Source organism: Microcebus murinus, chromosome 14 (assembly GCF_040939455.1).
Source record: "Microcebus murinus isolate Inina chromosome 14, M.murinus_Inina_mat1.0, whole genome shotgun sequence".
NCBI lineage: Eukaryota > Metazoa > Chordata > Mammalia > Primates > Cheirogaleidae > Microcebus > Microcebus murinus.
Window position 1 is genome coordinate 16,026,703 of NC_134117.1, and position 21,516 is coordinate 16,048,218.

The 21,516-nt window shown below is 47.5% G+C and overlaps 1 long non-coding RNA gene across 1 annotated transcript in view; it reads right to left on the minus strand.

The window, feature by feature from the left end:
• LOC105875138 (uncharacterized) overlaps positions 1-21,516 on the minus strand; it is a 79,354-nt gene that overhangs the window by 26,935 nt on the left and 30,903 nt on the right. The window lies entirely within an intron of this gene.

Consider the following 21,516-nt stretch of genomic DNA (forward strand, 5'->3'; position numbering starts at 1 on the left):
TAGGACATTCCATTTAATCATTCAAGTGGCTGCAAAGCCCCGTGGTCCCCTGCCAGTGGATGGGAGAAGACGGAACTGTCTCTGCTCCCACCCGTGCATACAGCTCTTGTGGGTGGGCTCACCTCAAGCCACCCACCCCCAACCCACTCAGCCTTCCCCCTGAATCATCTATTCACCACCTACGATCAGAGTCCCATGCTATGCTTGCTGAGGGGCACAGAGAAATAGCAGACAGGGCCAGGCTGTAAAGCTGCTTCTAGTCTAACCACAGGAGATGAAATTGTTGCTTATCTTGGCTTCTAATAATTTATCAAGCAAGTCCTGGGTGTGGTTAAATCCTTTCTTGGGGGCACTGAAGGGGACAGTCTCATGCCTTCCAGATGTTTCTGTGATGATTGGAACAGCCCAGTACAGACCCCAGTGGTGTTTCTTTCACGTGTGTCATTTCTAGTGAGTCTCCTAACAACTCAGTGAGAAAGGCAGAGAAATGTTGCTATAATTCCCATCTGGCAGACAGGAAACCGAGTCCCAGAGAAGGAAAGTGACCTGCCACGAGTAACGCCATTGGAACTTGAACTTTCACTGCTCAACTGTGAATCTGCAACTCTCTCTACATAATCATCATCAGGCCTGCTGTGCAGCTCCTTGAAGGCAGGGCCTGTTTCTGTACAGCTCCGCCTCTCTCGCATCACTGACAGCTTGTTCAGTGGTGTGCTGGTAAACGTTTAACAACCAGCTCTCTGAGGAAATGCCTCCCTGATTTGTAGAGTTTGCCAATGTCTGTAGGGTAAATACCCCCACCGTGATTGATTTCAAGCTGTTAATGTGATTTCAGCCACTCGAGAAATTCTTGAAAATTTAAAAATTGGCTCTTAGAAGCCAGGACGAGCTGGCTCCAGCACGCCTGTTTGCAGAGTGCCTTACATATGATGGGACACAGAGATATTGGTGAATTCAGCAGTTATGATGCACTTCCATCCGTCCAGATTCAAATACTCTGGGAGTAGAAGAAGCTGCCTCCAGTTTACCCTGAAGGACGGATGGGGTCTATGGGCTTGGCATCCCCTGGACCTGCCGCTCCCAGAGGTCAAATGATATCACTGGTTAGAGGACTATGGTGCTGACACAGGAGGGAAAAGGAGACTTCGAGTGGAAGGAATGAAAGAATATGGGTGAGAAGAAGAGAGAAGGAAGAAGAGAGAAGACAGACATGAGGAAGGAAGGAAGGAAGGAAGGAAGGGAGGAAGGGAGGAAGGAAGGGAGGGAGGGAGGGAGGGAGGGAGGGGGAGAAGAAAGGAAGGAAGAAAGGAAGGAGGGAAAAAGGTGGTAAAAGAGGGAAAAAGAGGCTCATAAGATAGGTACTGGTGGAGGGGGACTCTCCATTTTAGTGCTCAGCCTATAGCAGGTGCTCAGTTAATGCTGGTGCCCAAAGAGCTAGTCACGCTCTGCGCCTCCTATCCTTGCTCCTGATCCTATCTCCCAATGAGATTCTCAGATCTTTGAAAGCAGAGACCATCACATTCATTTCTGCACTCACAAGAGAAATGTGTCTAGTCTAAGGGTTTACAGATATTATTGACTATTCTCAATATCATTCTGCAAGGTGGAAAACAGGCTCAGCAAGCTGCAGGAAATGTCCGAATGTGCACACCTATTATGTGATAGGGCTGGGATTCAGACTGTCTCTCTGCTGCTCCATGCTCCTTCTAAAAGGGTCAGAAATCTTTCTGATAAATGACTAGCGAGTTTGCCTTCTCACCCAGAGGGAGAGCTCCATTTCCCTTCTTTTCTATAGTAGTCATTTTACATTTGTCACAGGGGCACACATAGGAACACGAGTACTTCAGCGGAAGCATGTGATATGTATTCTCCAAACCTTAGCCTGTGTGCACTACATATTAACCTGCAGTGATCAAGAAGTGACCAGACATTGTAAGTACCCACTGCAGTCCTGTGGAGCACATAGCAGGCGTGGGCTCTGGGAGATAGCAGAGGCACTTTGGGATTTTGCCATTGGGAGGGTTATTACACGTTGCTAGTCGTTAACAGCCCTGTGAGGGGGGTATTGCCAGCCCCTTCTCACCATCTAGAAAGCGGAGGCTTGGAGAGGTTAAGCATCTGCTGTGTTAGCAGATCTCAGGACAAGAGCTTGGGAGCAGGTAGTTTATTTGGGAGGTGATCCCAGCAAGTGGGGGAGTGGGGAGGGGAGAGATGTCACAGGCACTGTTAGGGACAACCGGGACTTATTCTTGCTGGGGACCTGCTGAGGAGTCACGTGCCCAGGATCATCTCATGCCCACAAGGGGAGGAGGAAGCGGAGATGGTCACCCACCAGCTGTTCCTCTTTGGGGGATGCCTTCTCTGGAGGGTTCTACCCAGGGCATGCTGGCTGCCCAGCTCAGGGCTGAGCAAGCTCCCTCGGCACCAGAGAGACCCCGGGCACGAGCGGGTGGAGACCGTTGCAGGCACAGGGAACTCTGTGTGGACTTGAAGGCGAGCCAGGGCAACGTGGGGTATGCTTGCCCAAGGTCATGCTCAGACTAGAAGTTGCCACACTGGGGTTCAAATGCAGGTCTGGTGGCTTCACGCCAAAACTCATTTTCCTACTGTGACACCAAACGCTTAAGCCCAGGTAAGGAGCTAGCATCCACCAACCTTGGAGGGGGATTGGGTGGGCAATGCAGAAGGGGTGGGGGTCAAAGGTGAGTCCTAGGTTTCAGGCTGAGTGGGCGTGGTGGATGGGGTTCGACCATCACCTGAGAAAAAGACTGCAGGCCCAGGCGCTACCAGGACCCCACGTTTGCAGGTATGATTTAGCCACCCAGGGCACCTCCATTCTAGCCACATTCGTTTCCTTTTAAAAATCCAATCTCTTTATTTTACAGCCCAAATCCATGGGCAAGAACAACACGACCCACACCGGGAGCAAGCCCACAAAAGCCCCACGGGAGGGAAACGAGCTAAGAATACAGGCTATCCCAGGGCCACCCAAGCCTCTTTTGAAGTGTGCAGAAAAACAAAATATCTAAAACAAAACAAAATAAAACACACACACACACACACAAAAAAAACCCAACAAAAGTCAGGGGTTCTGTTTCTCAGGGCTCCTTAGCCAATGGCGTCGCCGGTACCCGTTCTAAATGGCGCTGTTTGATTAAGAGCCAAGCAGGTGCTGTCCTGTCTCATTCACGCCGGGGACAAAGCCAGTCCTGGCCTCGGCCGTCAGGACAGCCATTAGCAGCCCGGAGGAAGGGAAGGCTGCGCCAACCTTTCCGCGTTGAAAAGGTTTTGTTTGGTTTCTTTCTTTTTTTAAAAGTAATTTCTTCTTGGCAAAGCCACTGGATTGAAATCTGACTAGACTCTGTATCCTAATTAAAAAGGGGAAAACTGAAACCTGAGGGAAAGCAGAGAATAGATGTGGCCGATCCTTTGACCCCCGTGCCCCTTCCCAGCTGACCCGTCTGGCACTGTCCGGCCCTGTCCTCACCTGTCACTGCAGGTTGGCACTTTGCGCTCTGGGCCTGGGGAAGCCCAGCCGGAGGGAACTGAGGGATCAGCCCAGGGGTCGCCTCCCTCCTCCTGCTTGAATGAGCAGAAGACAGGCCCAAAGAGCCGACTTCTGGCACCCCGAGTCACCGCGTCCACCCGCAGAGCGGTGTCTTTGTGAGAGAGCCGGAGAGAGACCGTCCTATGTGGGCCTAGACACAACCAGCTTCCAGTCCCAGCCCAGCTGCTTCCTAACTCGGCGACACAGGGCAGGTCACTTTAGCTCCTTGAGTCTCGGTTTCCGCATCTGTAACTAGGGACGGTTGTCGGGAGGGTTAAGAACAAAGGGCGGCAGTAGTGCAGCAGTTCTCGGTTTGATCCCAGGAACTCTTACACTCGTAAGATTATTGAGCACCCCGAAGACCTCGTCTTGGAAAATTCTAGAAAACATTCCACTGGCCATCAGAGTGATGACATCATCATGCTTCATGCATCCTCTGGAAAATTCTATTGTATACTTAAGACAGGATGAAAGTGAAAAAAGTGAATTATGAAAATATGATGAAATAGTCTTGACCTCGAAGACCCAAAGTGTCTCAGGGACTTTGAGAACCGCTGTCCCAGTGCACGGGAAGCCCTTCACCATGCCTAACACATGGCGGGTGCTCCACTCATGGTGCCAAGGCCCAGTGTTTGGGGTCCAGCGACTTGACACTTGTGGGTGATGTGATTGGCCAGGTGTGTGGTCCTTGCACACTTGGAGGTGGTGGATAGATACCACTTAAAGCACTGCTAGCAGGAAGATTTTCAGCTGGGCTCTCCACAGGCCTCGCTATTCTTCCAGATGGCAATGACACAGCAACTACACGGCAACTACATGGCAACTACACAGCAACTACACAGCAACTGCACAGAAATGACACGGCAACTGCACAGCAACCACACGCAGCTGCATGGCAACTACATGGCAACCACATGGCAACTACATGACAACTACATGCAACTACACAGCAACTACACGGCAACTGCACAGCAACTACACAGCAGCTGCATGGCAACTGCACAGCAACTGCATGGAAAGACCCGTAGGAGGCCCAGCAGCCCATGAGGCTGGCAAGGAGGCCACCGTGGGCAGGGCTTGCGAGGCTACTTTTCAAGTTCCTGTTGCTACACTGTGAGAGGATGATCCATGCAATTGAGGCCAACACACAAGTGTCACGCAAAGCATGCTGAAAGAGAGACAGGCAGCCGACAGGGCTTTGAGGGCTTCTGGTTGAATCTTGCTGCCCTGTCCTGGAGAGCAGAGATGTTGTCTGTTTCCTTGTGTGCAAAGCAGGATCAATGTTTACCTCCAGAGTGGCTGTGAGAATTAAATGAGATAGCCCCGGTGAGAGGGATATATTGTGCAAAGGAAAGGAAGGCAATGCTATCAATCAACCAATGTTCATTGAGAAGGTCTCTCCATCTGCCCAATTCACCAGGTCGCCTTTGTTGACTTCGTAGGGACTCACTGAATTCCCGCACTCGTGCTGCGTTTGAGAAGGCAGGAATAATGTGTGCATCATGGACCTGCATTTGTCTTGCTCTTTTGTGGGAGGCGTCTGCACTTTCCTTCCACAGCTGGGGCAGCATTGCAGGGACTCTTCTAGAAGGGCTGGGCTCCCTGCCTTCTTTCCTCCCTGACCCTCTCCCCAAGGCAGATGCTGGCTCCCAAGAAGAGCTGCATGGCCCTGGGGTCCTTCTGCCTTTGGAGCCCGCTGTGATCTCACTGGCTTCTGGGTTTTCCTCTTCCTGGGCCCCAGGTTGACATCTGCTAAGTGCCTGGGTGGCCACCAAGGGTGGAGGACTGCCTGATCCTAACAAGGGTGACAGGGGCTGTCCTTAGCACCTACTGCCTGCCCAGAGGCTCCTGTCCTTAAAAGCAGGGAAATAAACAAGAGAAGCAAGAGCCATACTGCCAAGAATGAAGGACCAGGCCTGGATGCCCTGGGATGATACTAATGATATTAATTGCACCTCCTCCACATGTGCCAGGTGTCTTTACATATCCCAGGTGTCAGCAAAATTTTCTGCAAAGGGCTAGTAGGCAAATATTTTAAGCTTTGCAGGCTACAAGGTCTCCACTACTCAATTCTACCCTTGCAGCATGGAAGCAGCCTGAACAATAAGTAATTCAATGGAGGTGGCTGTTTTCCAATAAAACATTATTTAAAAAAAAACAAAAAAAACAGGTACCAGTTAGATTTGGCCCATGGGCATTAGTTTGCTGACCCCTGGTATATACTGTGTCTAATCCTGGCGACAACTCTGCAAAAGTGGTTTCATTGACTCATTCTGTAGCTAAGTCAACTGGTTCAGAGAGGTTAAGTAACTTATGCGAGGTTACACAGCAGGCAATGACCAAGTCAGAATGGGAGACTCAGGTTTGACTTCCAAACTGATGTTCTTAGATATCGACTTTCAACCAGCATAACATATTCACTGGTTCTGGGAAGCCCAGGGCGGGATCCACAGCACCCAGGGGGAGATACCTGCAGTGCCGCCTCCCTGCCTGCCGGGGAACCCAGAGGCAATCTAGAGGCCACCAACCAGTCACCCAGGTACCACGGCTTCCCAAGGCGATGGCCTGAGCTGGGTGACAGCTCAGGCACGGCCAGCATGACTTGGCTGAAAACTGGTCTTGGCATCGGCTCCCTGGCGCCCAGTTAAACTTTTGACTTTCCAAATTAGAGAAGTTGAAAGTTCTACTGGGCACTTTTTTCTTTTTCTTTTAGGGAAACATTTTTTGTTGTTAATTATTTACCAGAAAATGGGTTTCTCTCTCTCTCCCTCCCCCCTCCCTCTTTCCCCCTTCTGGAATTATCTTCCCTTCAGTTTCTCCCTCACGGAGACTTCACTCTGTGTGAGGAGGGGCTCAGGGGCTTCCTCCAGACAAAAGAAGAGTCGAGTGCTCGGGGAGAGAACTGGGGTTTTCTCTGGAGAAGTTGCGTCCTCCTGGCCGGCCTGGCTACCTTGCGTCTCTGATGTATAATTTAGCCATGCATTTCCTCGCACCCACCCACCCAGCCAGGCTCATCTGTCACTCCGTGTCCTTGTCCCCCCTCTCCCCAGAAGCCGCCTGGGCTAGGCTGGGGAGGACGTGCAGTCCCATTGTCCCAGAGGTTAAACATTAAGTTGGGCTCAAAGTTTGCTCCCCGCCCCCACCCCCCGCCGCCCTGAAATTCCCTTTTGGCCACACCTCCTTGCCAAAGCTTGAGGTGCTAATGACCTGATTTACATCTGTGTAAATCCGAGCTGGGGCACTAATGAGGCCCGAAGTGAACCGCATGGGCATGGCCGGGGCTAGCTGGCTGGGCCTTCCTGGGGAGGAGGAATCTGGCAGTTGCTCACCCAACACAGGCCCTGGCAGAGACACACAATACACAACTGCAGGCCCAACCCCGTCCCCAGCGCTGAGGCAGCAGGGAAGGGGTTAAGTGACAGGCAAGTGACCGACGACGTGCTGCCACTCTCCACTCCTGGGTGGAAAGCACCTTCTCCCTTCAATTCCCAGGGTACAGGGGCTTAGCCCCGGACCATGCATAATTGATAACCTCAGCAAGGCCGATGTCCCCAAGCTGGTAACGATAGTGAATATTCACCTTGTCATAGGCAAGGACGGGGCACCCTAGCCTGGGTCACTGAGAGCCCACCTCAGTCCAGCACTTTGGGGACAAAAGCTCCCACCGTGAAGCTAGGGTGGAGGAGGGGCGGCCCGGGCTGTTCCTGGTGCAGTGGCCAAAGTTGGCTTCCATGAGACTGACGGGGGCTGAGCTTCCTCCCCACGGCTCACTCCTCACTGTGCAACTCGAGATAGCCACTCTCACTTCCTAAGCCCGTTTCTCCCCATCTGTAAACTGGAGACCACAATAATTCTACCTCTCTCACAGAGTGCCGGGAAGATGACATGAGCTAGCACATGTGAGTGCTCCACGTGACACCTGGCATGCAGGTGCCCAATGACTTTGTCCATTTATTTCTAAGTGGATGGCCCTAGAGGGGAATGAGAAAAGGGATGGCAAGAAGACAGGGATTTGGGAGAAAAGAAGCTGGAGAATTTTGCAAAACCCTCAAGGCACAAACGAATGCAGAGTCTGGAGGCCATCATTAGCTGCCTGACTTGGGGCATGCCCTTGGCGTAACCTCTCTGAGCTCAGTTTCTTCATCTGTAAAATGGGAGTATGGGGAAGCTCACCCTCCTGCCCTGTAGCCTGGAGGTGAGCTTCGTGTGAACTAAGGAGACTGAAAGAGTTTAGGAGCCCATAATGCCTTCATGTGAGGCGGTCAATTGTATGTGTCAACATGACTGGGCTAAGGGGTGCCCAGAGAGCTGGCAAAACATCATTTCTGGGTGTGTCTATGAGGGTGTTCCCAGGAAGATTAGCATTCAAGTCAGTAGACTGAGGAAAGAAGCATCACCCAATTTGTTGTTGAGGCCCGAATAGAACAAAAGGCAGAGGAAGTACATGTTCACTCTCTTCTTGAACTAGGACATAAATCCTCTCCTGCCCTTGGGCATTGGAGCTCTTGCTTCTCAGGCTTTAGGACTCAGACCTGGACTTGCACATTAGCCCTGCTGATTCTCAATCCTTCAGACCCAGAGGGAATGATACCACCAGCTTTCCTGTTCTCCAGCTTGCAGGCAGCAGGTCTATAGGACTTCTCAATCTCCATCATTGCACGAGCCAAATCCCATAATAAATCCCCCCTCCCTCCATGTTTGTATCTCCAGCTTGTTCTGTTTCTCTGGAGAACCCTGACTAATACACTTCCCAAATGCTGGGAAGGACATCAAGGTAGCAGCAGCTGTGGTGTGTTCCTCATAATAATCATGGTGGTGACAATAACAGCACAAGCGCAAAGTTCTCCAGGGTCAAGAACTGCACCTCTGTGTCACCCTCAACTCCTTCCTGGTACAAGCACAGGTGAGAAGGGGTTTATTAAAGTAAGCAACAATTCAGCAATTTCACAAAACCACCCAGTGAAGAACTCTGCTGGGTTCAACATTCTGGGGCCATGGTTTGAAAAATCCTGGTTTTGTCCAAGTAGGAAGTTTGCTTTCACTTGGGTGTGCTTTTTTTCTTTTTCCTTAGCAGAGAGGCAATGTAGCCTACTAGACGCACAGGCATCAGAGACAGCTAGGATTGTGTTAAAATCCTAGCCCTCTGCCACTAACTTATATAACTAGCTAAAGTGATTTAAAATGAACCTCAGTTTTCTCATGTAACAGCTGCAAGTAAAACTCCTAAAATCTCAGTGATTAAACAAGACAGAAATTTAGTTTATGATCGTATTACAGTTCAATATAGGTGTATTCAGAAGGTGGCCTTCTCTCTGGAGGCAGAAAAGGAGGTGGAAGCATTCCAGGGGAGGCCTTTATGGGCACCTGCTGCTTCCCCCTCGCCCTCCACTGGGCAGAACCAGTCACGTGTTTTTATTTAAGTGCAAGGGACTCTGGGAAGTGTAGTTTAGTTAGGTGCTCAAGAAGAAAGGGGCAATGCATAACAGTCTCTGCCATGTCTCATCAATTTAATGAAGGGGGCTGTTGGGAGACTTAAATCAGACAGTATGTGCAGAGTGATTACTGCAGATCCTGCCCTGGAATAAGTGCTCGATAAATGGCAGCTATTTGGGTCATCATGCACATGTGTGTCAGTACAGTCCTTCATCTCCCGGGGAACACACTAGAGCACGGAAGAAACGTTATCACCAGAGTATGCTATGCTGACTTTGCTTCTTGGACCTGGACAAAGATACTCCTTACCAACAAACACTGAGCATGCACATGGCACTTCCTAGGCTAGGGGCCGTGGGAGATGACAATGAACACACAATGATCCTTGCTCTCAGAAAGCTTATTCTCAGTGTGGGTGATGGACTTGGGCCCAATGCCAGTCATACAAGTAAAAAGTATTAAGTATGTAGAAGGAAACATTTCTTAATTTTAGCTAAAGGGATTGGGAAAGCCATTTGGAGGATTGGTATCTTGGTCACACCACGGAGGTTTCCAAAAGGTGAGACGGCAGGAAAAGGCTTTGGAAGGGAAGGGACCAATGTGAGAAAAGAACTGGGGAGAGGATCAGAGAGTTTGGGGAATGGCAAATGGTTCAAGGGGCAGCAACAGGGTTGTGCAAAATGAAGTGGTTACGGCCTGCAGGAGCAGACACGGGCGATCTGCATGCCACGATGAGTGATGCTGGCTTTGCTCTGCGGGCAGTGGGGGCCATCCGTAGTTCAGGGTTCACAGCAGCATTACTGTGATTAGGACACTGAGCAAACATTTGCACAGCTACCATTTTATCCGTATTTCATCCCTGAGAACCTGGCGAGTCAGGCACTGTAGTTCCATTTTACAGATGATGAAACTGAGACCACAAACTGTCTGGCCAGGATCACAGAGCTAGTAAACAATTTTAGCTTCAAGATCAGTGGGTTGGACTAGCAACTCTTTAATATGTCCGTTTGTACCAGTTAGGGTTTTACTCAACTATGCTGCATAACAACTGGCCCTTAAGTCTCAGTGGCGTACAACACAAATATATGTATTTCCAGCTCGTGGTTTGTGAGTTGGCTGAGGCAGTTCTGCTTCAGGCTACTGGTTGACTTGGCTTGGCTCCAGGCAGTAGGTTAGGTCCAGGTCTGCCCCATGGGTCTCTAATCTTCCTTGGACCAGTGGCTTCTTAGAGCATGTTCTTTCATGGCATATGGCAGAAATGCATGACAGAAAGCCAAATGCACAAACATGCCTAGGTTCTACCCATGTCAATGGCCCAGCCCAAAGTTTAGGGAAAGAGAAGTAGTGTGCCCTTGTGAAGCAGTGGGAGGGTGATTAGAATCCTACAGAAGGAAGGGAAAGAAGCTTCGGGATGATAATCTCATTGACTACACTCCCATTGTTTGTGTTCGTTTGCTTTTGAGACAGGGTCTCACTCTGTCACCCAGGCTAGAGTGCAGTCGTGTGATTGTAGCTCAGTGCAACTTCAAACTCCTGAGCTCAAGCAATCCTCCTGCACGAGCTGCTCAGGTAGCTAGGACTATAGGTGTGTACCACTATGCCTGGCTAATTTTTATTTTTAATTTTTTTTGCAGAGATAAGTTCTCACTATGTTGCCCAGGCTGCACATTCCTGTTGTTAATGCTCAGTGATTCTAAGTGGGTGAGCCCATCGTTCCAGCAGGTAGCTCAGGAGTTGGTGGAGATAATAAAGAATGAGCTGCTATAGATAAGTGGATATGTGCTCGAATGCCAGTATATAAACATTGAAGCTCTAAGAAACCCAGCTAACTCAGCTACACACACACACACACACACAACAATTTAAATGGTGGAGGTGACTGCACCTGCCATTCGCCTGGGAGACCCTGAGCTCCAGAAGGGCCTCCTGTAACCCAAGCATCTCACCACTTTGGGGGTGGGGGCCGGCACTTTGCGGCCTCCTACACTAAAGCTCAATCAAAGGAAGAGCAACCTGCTCCCTTGGAGGAAAGGAGGAAAAATAGGTTTGCTGGCTTTATTAAAATATGGCACTACTCCACACTTTAAGGATGATTTCTGGAATTTTTAGGATGCCGAGTCCACTGTGGAAGCCTTGCTGTGCGATGGGGTCAGGGCAGAAGTTGACAGTGAATCACAAAACATCAGCTAAAAGGAGGACTCTTTATAAAACAATACATAGGCATATACTCTAAATGCTTTTTAAAATTGAAACATGATAAGTGTACATTTTTTTCCCCAATCATTTGATGTGCAACCAAGGCTTTTCTTGGGGTATGGGTTTGTGCTTTGGAGTTCCAGCCTCTCTCTCCTGCCTGAGCCAAATGCACATCATTTACGATTTCCAGTTGTGGTTTTCTTAAAGTGAAGCGAGATCTTAAAGACACCTGCAGAACAATCAGAATGCGAGACGCTTTGAGCATTTTTGGGTTTTCCTCAGTCTTTCATATTGTCTCACTTGAACTTAATATTTTTCTTATCAATGTTATGGAGGAATAATTTACATATAAAAAACTGCATCTAGTTACAGCACACAATTCAATGCCTTTTAACGGTTGCATACAGTTTTCTTTTTTCTGCATAAATCTTTGGTTTTAATAAATAAAGCATATTCGTGGCTTAGGTTTCAAATCTCATTTACGGATGAGGAAAACTTCTAGGCCCAAATAGGTAACAGTGAAGCTACTATTGCTGGGAGGAATACACGTGCCACGTTTGTTTTAAACCTAAAGAGCAGAGACTTCAGGGCAGAGAGCACCATACACATCACCCTCTAGACTAGGTACCTGGGAGCCAGCAAAGTTCACGCAGCCGCCATCTGATGCTCTCACCTGACGCTGCAGGACCAGACAGCTAGGTAGGTTCCTAATCACAGCAAGTGAAACATTCTCCCGATGTTAACAATTAGGCCAAAGGCAATAGCCACAGAAGGGTATCCACTAATAAATATAGAGCAGGCGTCCTCAAACTACGGCCCACGGGCCACATGTGGCCCACCTAGCACATTTATCCGGCCTACCAGGTGTTTTTTTCCGCAGCTGCCTGTCCTGCTTAGCAGCCGACTCGTCCCGGGCCCACAGTGCACACTCTCCAACGGTCTGAGGGACAGCGAACTGGCCCCTGTTTAAAAAGTTTGAGGACCTTAGATATAGAGCAATATTAGGACAGCAAAGAGGAAGCTACACAGACATTCTCATTTTTTTTCAAATATCAGAAGCTCCCATATGGTAGCAGTAGAGCAGAGGATGGCGTCTGCCTCCCAAAGGCCTAGTCCAGAAACTTCCCACTGGCATCTGCACCAAACAAGGCTCCCTGTACTTCTGGCATCCTCTCCCGGGCTATGAAGTCCTGCCAGCTTTCTGGGGTGTTGGAAACCTTTATTTTATGATTCCCATTATAGATCTCAATGCCACCAACTATTTCCTCAGGCAGGTAACCCTCCTGATCAGTTTGGACATCAGCATTGCTTTTGGTGGCAGCGTTGTACACAGGGATTGCCATTTGCACTGCAGTCTTTACCAGCCAGAAATCCTGTTTCCCGGAACAATCATCTGGGGCTCCGGCTACTGGGACCAACCCTGGAGGACGAGGGTGGCACCTGGTGCGTGGTTGTACCTTTGACCCCTTCCTGAGTCTGCTTTGCTGCATTTTCTGTAGGGGTCTTGCTACAGAAAGACCCCTACAGAAAATGGTGGGGTCTTGCTCTTAGGTGGGATCTTGCTCTTGCTCAGGCTGGTCTTGAACTCCTGGCCTCTAGCAATCCTTCTGCTTCGGCCTCCCAGAGTGCTAGGATTACAGGCAAGAGCCACCACGGCCGGCCTGCATACGGTTTTATCTATCAAGCTACAATGCGCATTTCCATCACTCACTCCCAAAAGATTCCTTAATCTTAAGGACTTTTAAAAAAGTAACTTGCCTTTATTTTTCCAAAGCATCTATAATATTTAGATTTCATAGACACCACAATGTTTTCCTTTCTTCCTCTCATTGCATTGGTTGCTATATTTTTCTATTAAATTAGGTAATTGCACCTGATCTCAACCAAAAGGCCGAGAAGCGATAAATTGGGTAATTGCAATGTCGTGGCATAAGCAGGTTTGGGTACAAGACTGGTGGACTCGTGATAAGCATTAAACTCAGCTGGGGAGGCAGAGATAGACAGAACCACTAGAGAACAGCCTACTAATCAATCCTGCATTGGGGCAGCCATGGGCACACAACTCCTGGGATGTTTTACAAAGGGCAGGAAGAACAGCCAAGGAGGGAATCAGAATCAGTGAGGGGAGGATGATTAGGGAGTCTCTACTCAGGGCTGCCACATATCATTGCCCAGTTTGTGCACTGCACAAAGTGCTGCCTAAATAGACAAATGGTGGTAAAAATCCTGCTGGCGCTACTCCTTCTAAGCCCTGTGCTCTGCTGCTCTTCCTTCCAGAGGAAGCCTCTCTTTCTAATTGGTCTACCCAGAGGGACTGCCTTTTCCTAATTTGTGCCAAGGCCCTATAAAGGCTACTCCCACTTTACTCCATAAGTAACTTTGACCTTGACACTGCCCTTAGTACTAGCCAGCAAATACCCTGAATCATCCCAGTGGTCCTCCATGAAGCCAACACTGCAATGCACGGAGCACCTACATCCCTCAATGTCCCCACAATAAGCCACTACAAATCCCAAGGAATATTTAGGCTCCTGGAGCTATTCCTTTTGAGTGAGTTGTCACTTTCCCCAGCCAAGGACACTGCTTGATTGGGAGGACTCTCTGGGACACTGAATTCCTTCTGGCAGGGGCTGCAAGTTCTACAGTAGGATCCCACATCTCCCCGGTTAAATCGGATGGGTGCCAGGAGCTCTGCAAGGTCCAGCATCAGGCCAAAGTCTCCTCCTCATAGCCCCATTGTCTTGATAAGCCTGCTGCACCTCTTTTATCATGATTCACCCTTATTTCCTGAACCTGAGTATCTTGCCTGGTTTTCTCATCTGTGTTGTGGAGAGGAACAAAAATGTTGCCTTAATTGCCAGTGTTAGCTAGAATGTTTTCAGTTATGTGACAGAAACCCTATTCATGTTGCCTTGAGCAAAAAGGAGGTGTAATGATTGGCTCAGGTAATTGAGAGTCCATGTGTGTACTTCAGGCACAGCTGGATCCAGGAGTTCAAGTGATGTCAGGAGGACCCAGTTCTCTCCATGCCTTGGGCATGCTTTCCTGAATTGCTTCTTCCCAGGAAGGTTCTTTCTACCTGGTGAGCACAAGCAGTAGAAGGTTGGTATCCTTCTTGCTTAAAACCTCAGTGAGAAATTACGCCATCTTTTCCAGTGACTGAAAAATAAACGGTGAGAGGCTCTGATTGGCCAGGTTGGGTCATGTGCCTGCTCTGGGCAGGTCAGCTCCATCTGAACTGCGTGGACCCAGTGAGATTATTACAGAAAGGGGAACAGGTTGTCTCTAAAGAGAAAAAATAGTAGTCACTGCTTCCACAATACTCATGTGTACAAACACACACACACACACACACACACACACACACACACACACACACACACAGAGTACTTGACCAAGAGTACAGTTTAAGCTCTTGAACCTACCCAAACATACACGGTAACTGGGATTATTAATTGTATTTACTGCCACCAAATCACTTTCTTGGTAATAGAATAACATCAGCAGAAACTATCAGCTCTGCCATTTGAAACACCCAACTGCTACCTTCTCTCAGAAATCAAAAGGCAAATTACCTTCCCTTTATTAATCATCTCTTTTCTTACAAGATTTCACTCTTTGTTTTTTTTTTTGCACTTTACAAGGAGAAGGTGTGTTTTTATGCTATGTGTAGATCTTGGCAGTTAAAGGAACCCTTTGATTTTTAAGTGAGTCCTACGTGCTCAGAGCAGGCTCCAATAGGCTGGGGACGGTACCTTTGGGTTCATGCCTTCCCCCAGCGCCGGATCGGAAGGATTGGACTGAAACTTTAAACATTTTGAGCAATACCTAGAATATGTATAATTTATAAGCCACACACCGTTGGCTGTCAAATAGGCGATTGATCTGACTCGGATCTTGTTAATTATCTTCCACATACATTAAGCCTTAACAGATCTTCAGTATACTGTGTATCAATATTAATAAGATTATAAAACACTATTGATAATTAGGAACAGAAAGAGACCAGGCCTTTGATTCTGGCTGTTACAAATGCCCCTGCCTCTCTCCAGATTAGAGAGCGGCCCCTTTCCATTTAATAATATCAGATCAGAACATCCATGTCCTAAAGTGGGTTATTAGGAGACAGCTAAGAGTTGCACCAGGATGCAAGGGGCTACTTGAAAATGAAACGGGAGCGTCGCTGATGTGTGAGAAATTTGTGTCTCTTGTCTACAGGAGGCCGCATGGGGTGGGCGGGATTTAAGGGGGGGACTGAGCCCACTTTGATCAGCCAAATTCTTCATTTTCTTTGTCCAGACAAATCAGATTGGTTTGGTTTTGCAGGATATACACCAGGCTGACATTTTTTTATCTTGACTTCTTCGATTGGATGAAAGGAGCCCCTTTGGGAAGACTGAGAAAAGGGCTGGTGAGATTCAAGGCGGATTTCAAGCCTGTCCCATTTTGGATGGCACTTTATTTTCTATTTTTCCTCTTTGGAAGAGCCTCCTCTTTTATGTTTTTGTTGGGTTCACAAACTCATTAACATCAAACAGGCAGATCTGCCACTAACTAGGAAAACACAAGCAATTTCGCATATAAATAGAAAGCTTGGAAGCTCAGGTGCTGGGGCCAGACCTCCTCTCTGGGGGTCACTCACCTGGCTGAGGAGGGAGCAGAGGAGAGGTGGGAGGGGAGGAAGAAGAGGGACACACTGGGGACCTCCCAAAGGCTAGTCCTGATGTGTCTAAGGAGAGATTAGTGGTTTCCAGGCCTGGGTGTGCATAAGAATGCATGGACATTCATGTGTTTCATAAACTCCACAGTGATTCCAAAAGATGGACTAAATCTGATTTTTAGTCCATCTAGTTTTAATATTTATGAAACTTTAATTTGCAAATGATAAAAAAAAAAAACTCTACCCAAATTGTTTTCTTAAAGAGATGGGCGTCTTGCTATGTTGCCCAGGCTGAACTTGAACTTCTGGGCTCACATGATCCTTCTGCCTCAGTTTCCCAAGTGGCTGGGACTACAGGTGTACCACTATGCCCAGCTTACTCAAACAGTTTTTTGGTTTTTTTTTAGACAGAGTCTCACTTTGTTGCCAGGACTAGAGTGCTGTGGCTTCCGCCTAGCTCACAGCAACCTCAAACTCCTGGGCTCAAGTGATCCTGAAGCCTCAGCCTCCAGAGTAGCTGGGACTACAGGCATGCATCACCATGCCCAGCTAATTTTTTTTTTTTTTTTTTTTGAGACAGAGTCTCGCTTTGTTGCCCAGGCTAGAGTGAGTGCCATGGCGTCAGCCTAGCTCACAGCAACCTCAAACTCCTGGGCTCGAGTGATCCTTCTGCCTCAGCCTCCCGGGTAGCTGGGACTACAGGCATGCGCCACCATGCCCGGCTAATTTTTTATATATATATCAGTTGGCCAATTAATTTCTTTCTATTTATAGTAGAGACGGGGTCTCACTCTTGCTCAGGCTGGTTTCGAACTCCTGACCTTGAGCAATCCGCCCGCCTCGGCCTCCCAAGAGCTAGGATTACAGGCGTGAGCCACAGCGCCCGGCCCCAGCTAATTTTTTCTATATATTTTTAGTTGGCATATTAATTTCTTTCTAGTTTTTAGTAGAGACTAGAGGTCTCACTCTTGCTCAGGCTGGTTTCGAACTCCTGATCTTGAGTGATCCGCCCTCCTTGGCCTCCCAGAGTGCTAGGATTACAGGCATGAGCCACCACACCCGGCCAACTCAAACTCTTTTAATAAAAAATGGCAACCTATTTGTTCTTGTAACTTTCTAGGAGATAACCTGGTTTCTGATGGAGCTAGAGTCATAACTCAGACCTTAATTCCATTTCTTAGCTCCAGGTCTGTGGTTTAGTCTCCTTCTCAGGTTGGTGCTGTCACAAGACTGCAAGGTGGCTGTCATGGTTCCCTCTTCCCCCATCAGTGTGTGGGGTGGGGGACAGCATCTCTTCCATAAACTTCCATGCAGGAGATAAGCTTCCCTCTCCCAGTAGGTCCCAGGAGCTGGCTGTCATGTCTCTGGCTCTGGGCTTGTTACCCACCTGTATGTGAACCAGTCATTATGGCTGAGGATGGTTTAAACCTATTGGCTTAAACCCCTGGAGCTGTGAGTGAGTGCAGCCCACCCTAACTACACAGCTGAGGGTGGAGGAGAGATGCATTTCAAAGCTTTAGACACACTTCCCAGAAGGAGGAAAAATGGATTCTGTGAAGCAAAGCACAGAGTTCTATCATCCACGTCTTCCAAGGGACACTGGCATGTGCTATGATAGCCCTTGTATTTGGTCCTCTGGAAGTCTCTGGATACTTGCAGTCTCAGAGAGCTCACCGATTGTCCCTTCAGCCCCTTTAATTTTCAAATAGTGCCCCAGAATAAGCCATTTGGGGTTCCATCTTAAAGATGCATAGGACATCATTAAAAATAGTTCCTCCCTCCACATACCAACTTTAGGCACATAGCGCTTGGTACCTGGCTGTCATAATTATGTCCTCTGATAATCCTATCTGGACACACTTATTTACTGGGAGCCACAGAGAGAAGGTGTGGTTTCTACATATTTTTTAAATTTGTCCACATGGACGAGTCTTAAAGACCACTTGTGGCCACTATTGTTAAGAAACAATCTTTCAGCAATCAACGTGATTCATGCCAAACCATAATAAAAATCCTACCATATCCTAGCCTCAGAGATGTGTTTATTTATTATTAGTTTCCCCCCAAAAAGGATTGAAAGTGATTTTCAAGAAATACAGATATGGATAAAAAAATAAAGCACGAAGAAAGACAGGGGAGCAAGAGAGACACAGGATACGATAATAAGAGGATGCTGTGAGTATGTAAGTTTGTATGTCCTACCAACTGCCAACGTTACTAAGGGTGGTTTCAAATTTGAGCTTCCTGGTAATCAGAGCAAAGAGATAACCATGCTAAGTTACAAATTGACATTGTCTGGAAGAAGTATCGGTTAAGGACTCAGGTGGCCCAAAACTAAATCTCAGTTCTCCCTCATCTTAGCTTTGTGGCTAGGGCCACCTTATCTCACCGCTCTCAGCCTCAGTTTTCTCCCTTAAAAAATAGCATTAATACTCGACAAATTAATACTGATATAAAGAAATAATTAAATATGTAAATAAAAGGGAGGGGAGGAAATCTCTTCCTTGCAGGAGAATTCCAGTTCTCGATGGAGGAGGAGATACAGAAACAGAGAATCAGCATTTGGCAACACCACAGTCCTAATTGGTTTCAAGCCAGGCTCATTAGCAGATGCTACAATTAGTGGACAAAAGGACAATGAGAGACAGGATATTTATATAGTCTCAAAGAATTTCCCCACAAGGTACTTACTTATCAATTACAAATGGAAAAATAGTAACTTTACGGTGGAGAAAGCTGGTAGACACCACCTACATCACATGATCAAAGTTGACATTCCCAGTAACGAGATACAGCACATCAGCACAATGTACCTCCTGATACGATGCACTGAAAAGGGCACATCGTTTCTTTTGTGGTATTCTTGCCAAAAACGCATAACCTGAATCTGATCTTGAAGAAACATCAGACAAATCCAAATGGAGGGGCATTCTGCCAATAACTGGACAATACTCTTCAGAAGTATTAAGGACAAACCGTCTCAGATGAAAGGAAACACAGCACGAAATCCTGGATTCTGGACCAGAAAAAGTACAGTAGTAGTATAATTGGTGAAATTTGAACGTGATTAGTATTATTAGCTATAGTTAGTTATTAGTTCCATAGATTGGTGAAGTATTACCTCGGTGTTAATTTTCTGGTTTTGACTGTTTTATTGTGGTTGTGCAAGATGTTAACATTTGGGGGGAATGGCTGGGTGAAGGATATATGGGAATTTTTTTGTACTAACTTTGCAAGTCTTCTCCAAGTTTGAATTCATTCCAAAATGAAAAGTTAAAAAAACTTAAGAAGGGTTAATAATAGATGGTCGTGCATAGCCAGTGCCTAACTCCATTCTCGGAGCACTGTGCAGTCCACATTCACTCTTGTTAATGCTATTCCCTGTGGTACAGGAAGGTGAATTATTCATGGCTGCACCCTCAAGGAGCTGAAGGATGACTAGTGGGTATGCAGACAATCAGGGCATAATGGTAAGTGCTAACAGAGGTCAAAACAAAACACTTCAGACCCCTTTCTGGGGCTCAGGGAGGAAGCACACCATCAGGGCAAAGGAGTTTGCTGCAGGTCAGGCAGCCAGAGCCACTATTGGATTATACATCGCTCCACTCCTCTCCAGCGAGTCCCTGAGTCAAGTTCAAACCAGCACTTTGGAACAAGTGAATTATTTTATGGTGAAATGGCACCATGATGAGAAAAATTGAGGCCATACGCCAGCAACCTGTTAGTGGCAGGTCACACTGAGGGCTTGGATGTCTTCATCTCCTCCTGACTACTGAATTTCCAGGGGTATATAGAACAGATGTACAAGAATGGGGGCTTACTATACGGGTAGGATCCTGAGAATGAAGAGATAAAGGGGTGACAGTGCCAACCACGTACACCATTTAAATCCAAGGCCTTTACCAAGGCCAGGGCTGGAGATTTGTGCTCAATGGAGGAGGAATCAGGAAGTGAACCCGAGAGAGGCCACATTGGTGTGAGTGTTTGGACAGGGTAAGGGAGCTGAAAACCCCACTTTGATCAATCCTTGAAGGTTGAAGGAGAAAACTGGGGGTTCCAGGAGTCACTGGCAGGGAGAGAGCACAAGTTTGATGAGTTGGAATCCTTTATACACTGGAACAAGGCCCTAGTTAGGGAGACTTTGATTCCCTAAAGCTTATAAATGACGAGTGCTTGGGCAGTGACCCCCATCATCTGTGAGGCCAGCTTCATCGGATCAGGATGCCCTATAAATGCATGTAGAATTTGGGGCATTTTCTCTCCTAGGGAGACGGTTCACAGTTTCTATCTAATTCTCCAAGGCTATGTGACTTTTTGCCCCCAAAATGTTAAGAAGCAGTAACTATACTAGAGAGAAAAAGACCAAAACTTAGTCCAACGGTCAGCTGTGATGAAAGCTTCTGACTCAGTTTCCTCTAAATACTGTGCCTTCTACAGTTAAGCCTACAGGACAGCACAGAAATAAAATAGTTAATGGATTTGGGGGTGATGTTTTGATAGATGGTGGGACGATGGGACAGTGTCTGAAATCTTAGAAAATCCAACCTCACTGTGATGACAGAGACTGTGGATTGCTTGTGCCCCTCAAAGCACAGTCAAGGGGGTCCTCTGTCCACTCAGCTGTCCAGTAAAAGCTTGCATAGGGTTGTCACCCCACCCCCCACCACTGAGACTTATCTTGCCTAGGTCATAAATGACCTTCACGTTGCTAAATCCAATGGGCACTTTGTGTCCTTGATTCGTTTGACATGTTGATATCATCAGGAACTACTGTACTTGCTTCTTACTTCTCAAATTACTCTTCCCTGTATATTAGTTAGAATAATTCCATAAAGAATAAGAAAAAGCTCATCTCAAGCTGGCTTACACAAAGGGAATTTATTAGCTCATGCATCAGTCAAAAGACCAGTGGTTATTAAGCTTCAGGTACAGTTTGATCAGGGCTCTGGCTCTGCGATTCTCTTAGTTTTGCCCTCTAAGAGGTATTGCCTTTGTCCTCAGTCTGATTTTCCTGATAGTAGTTGTTAGGCGGTTGCCAAGAGGAAACAAAGGTTTTCAGGTCAAAGCTGGGGGAGAAAGAGTCTTTATCTTTGCTGTAATTGGACCATCCTAAAACAATTGCTTGGCCAGGACAATACCATGTGCTATGTGGCTTAAGACTGGGCTACTTTAATCAAATGCTATGACAAGGGGCTGTAGCTGCCCCTGGAGCTGGAGATGAGAGGGGTCCCGCCCAAATCACAAGGCTAAGAGGCAGAGTGGACGTTGGGGGAGATGGTCATCATGTCCCACACTCCATGGCTGTCCTTGCTTTTCTCTATTTTGCTCTCTCCTTCTCAGTCCTTCTACTCCCCTTCATTTACTCATCTCCTAAATGCTTAACCTACCTGGCACCTCCCATTAGCAGTTCTTGAGTTCCTTGTATTAACACTTCCCCTATCCAATTACTCGCCATGTTTTATTAGAATTCCTTGACTGGTAACTCCCTTCCCCATTAGTCGAAGGTCCGTGAGGGCAGAGTGCGTGAGTGTCCTGTTCACCCTGTCACGTGTCAGAGGGTCCGTAACACAGGCTGGGCTTAAAACATCCGTGTTAAATAATGACCTGAGTGTCTCCTAGCTTAAGTGATGATCTTACCGCTGTTGGTAATAAAGTCCCATTTTGCACATGAAGAAACTGA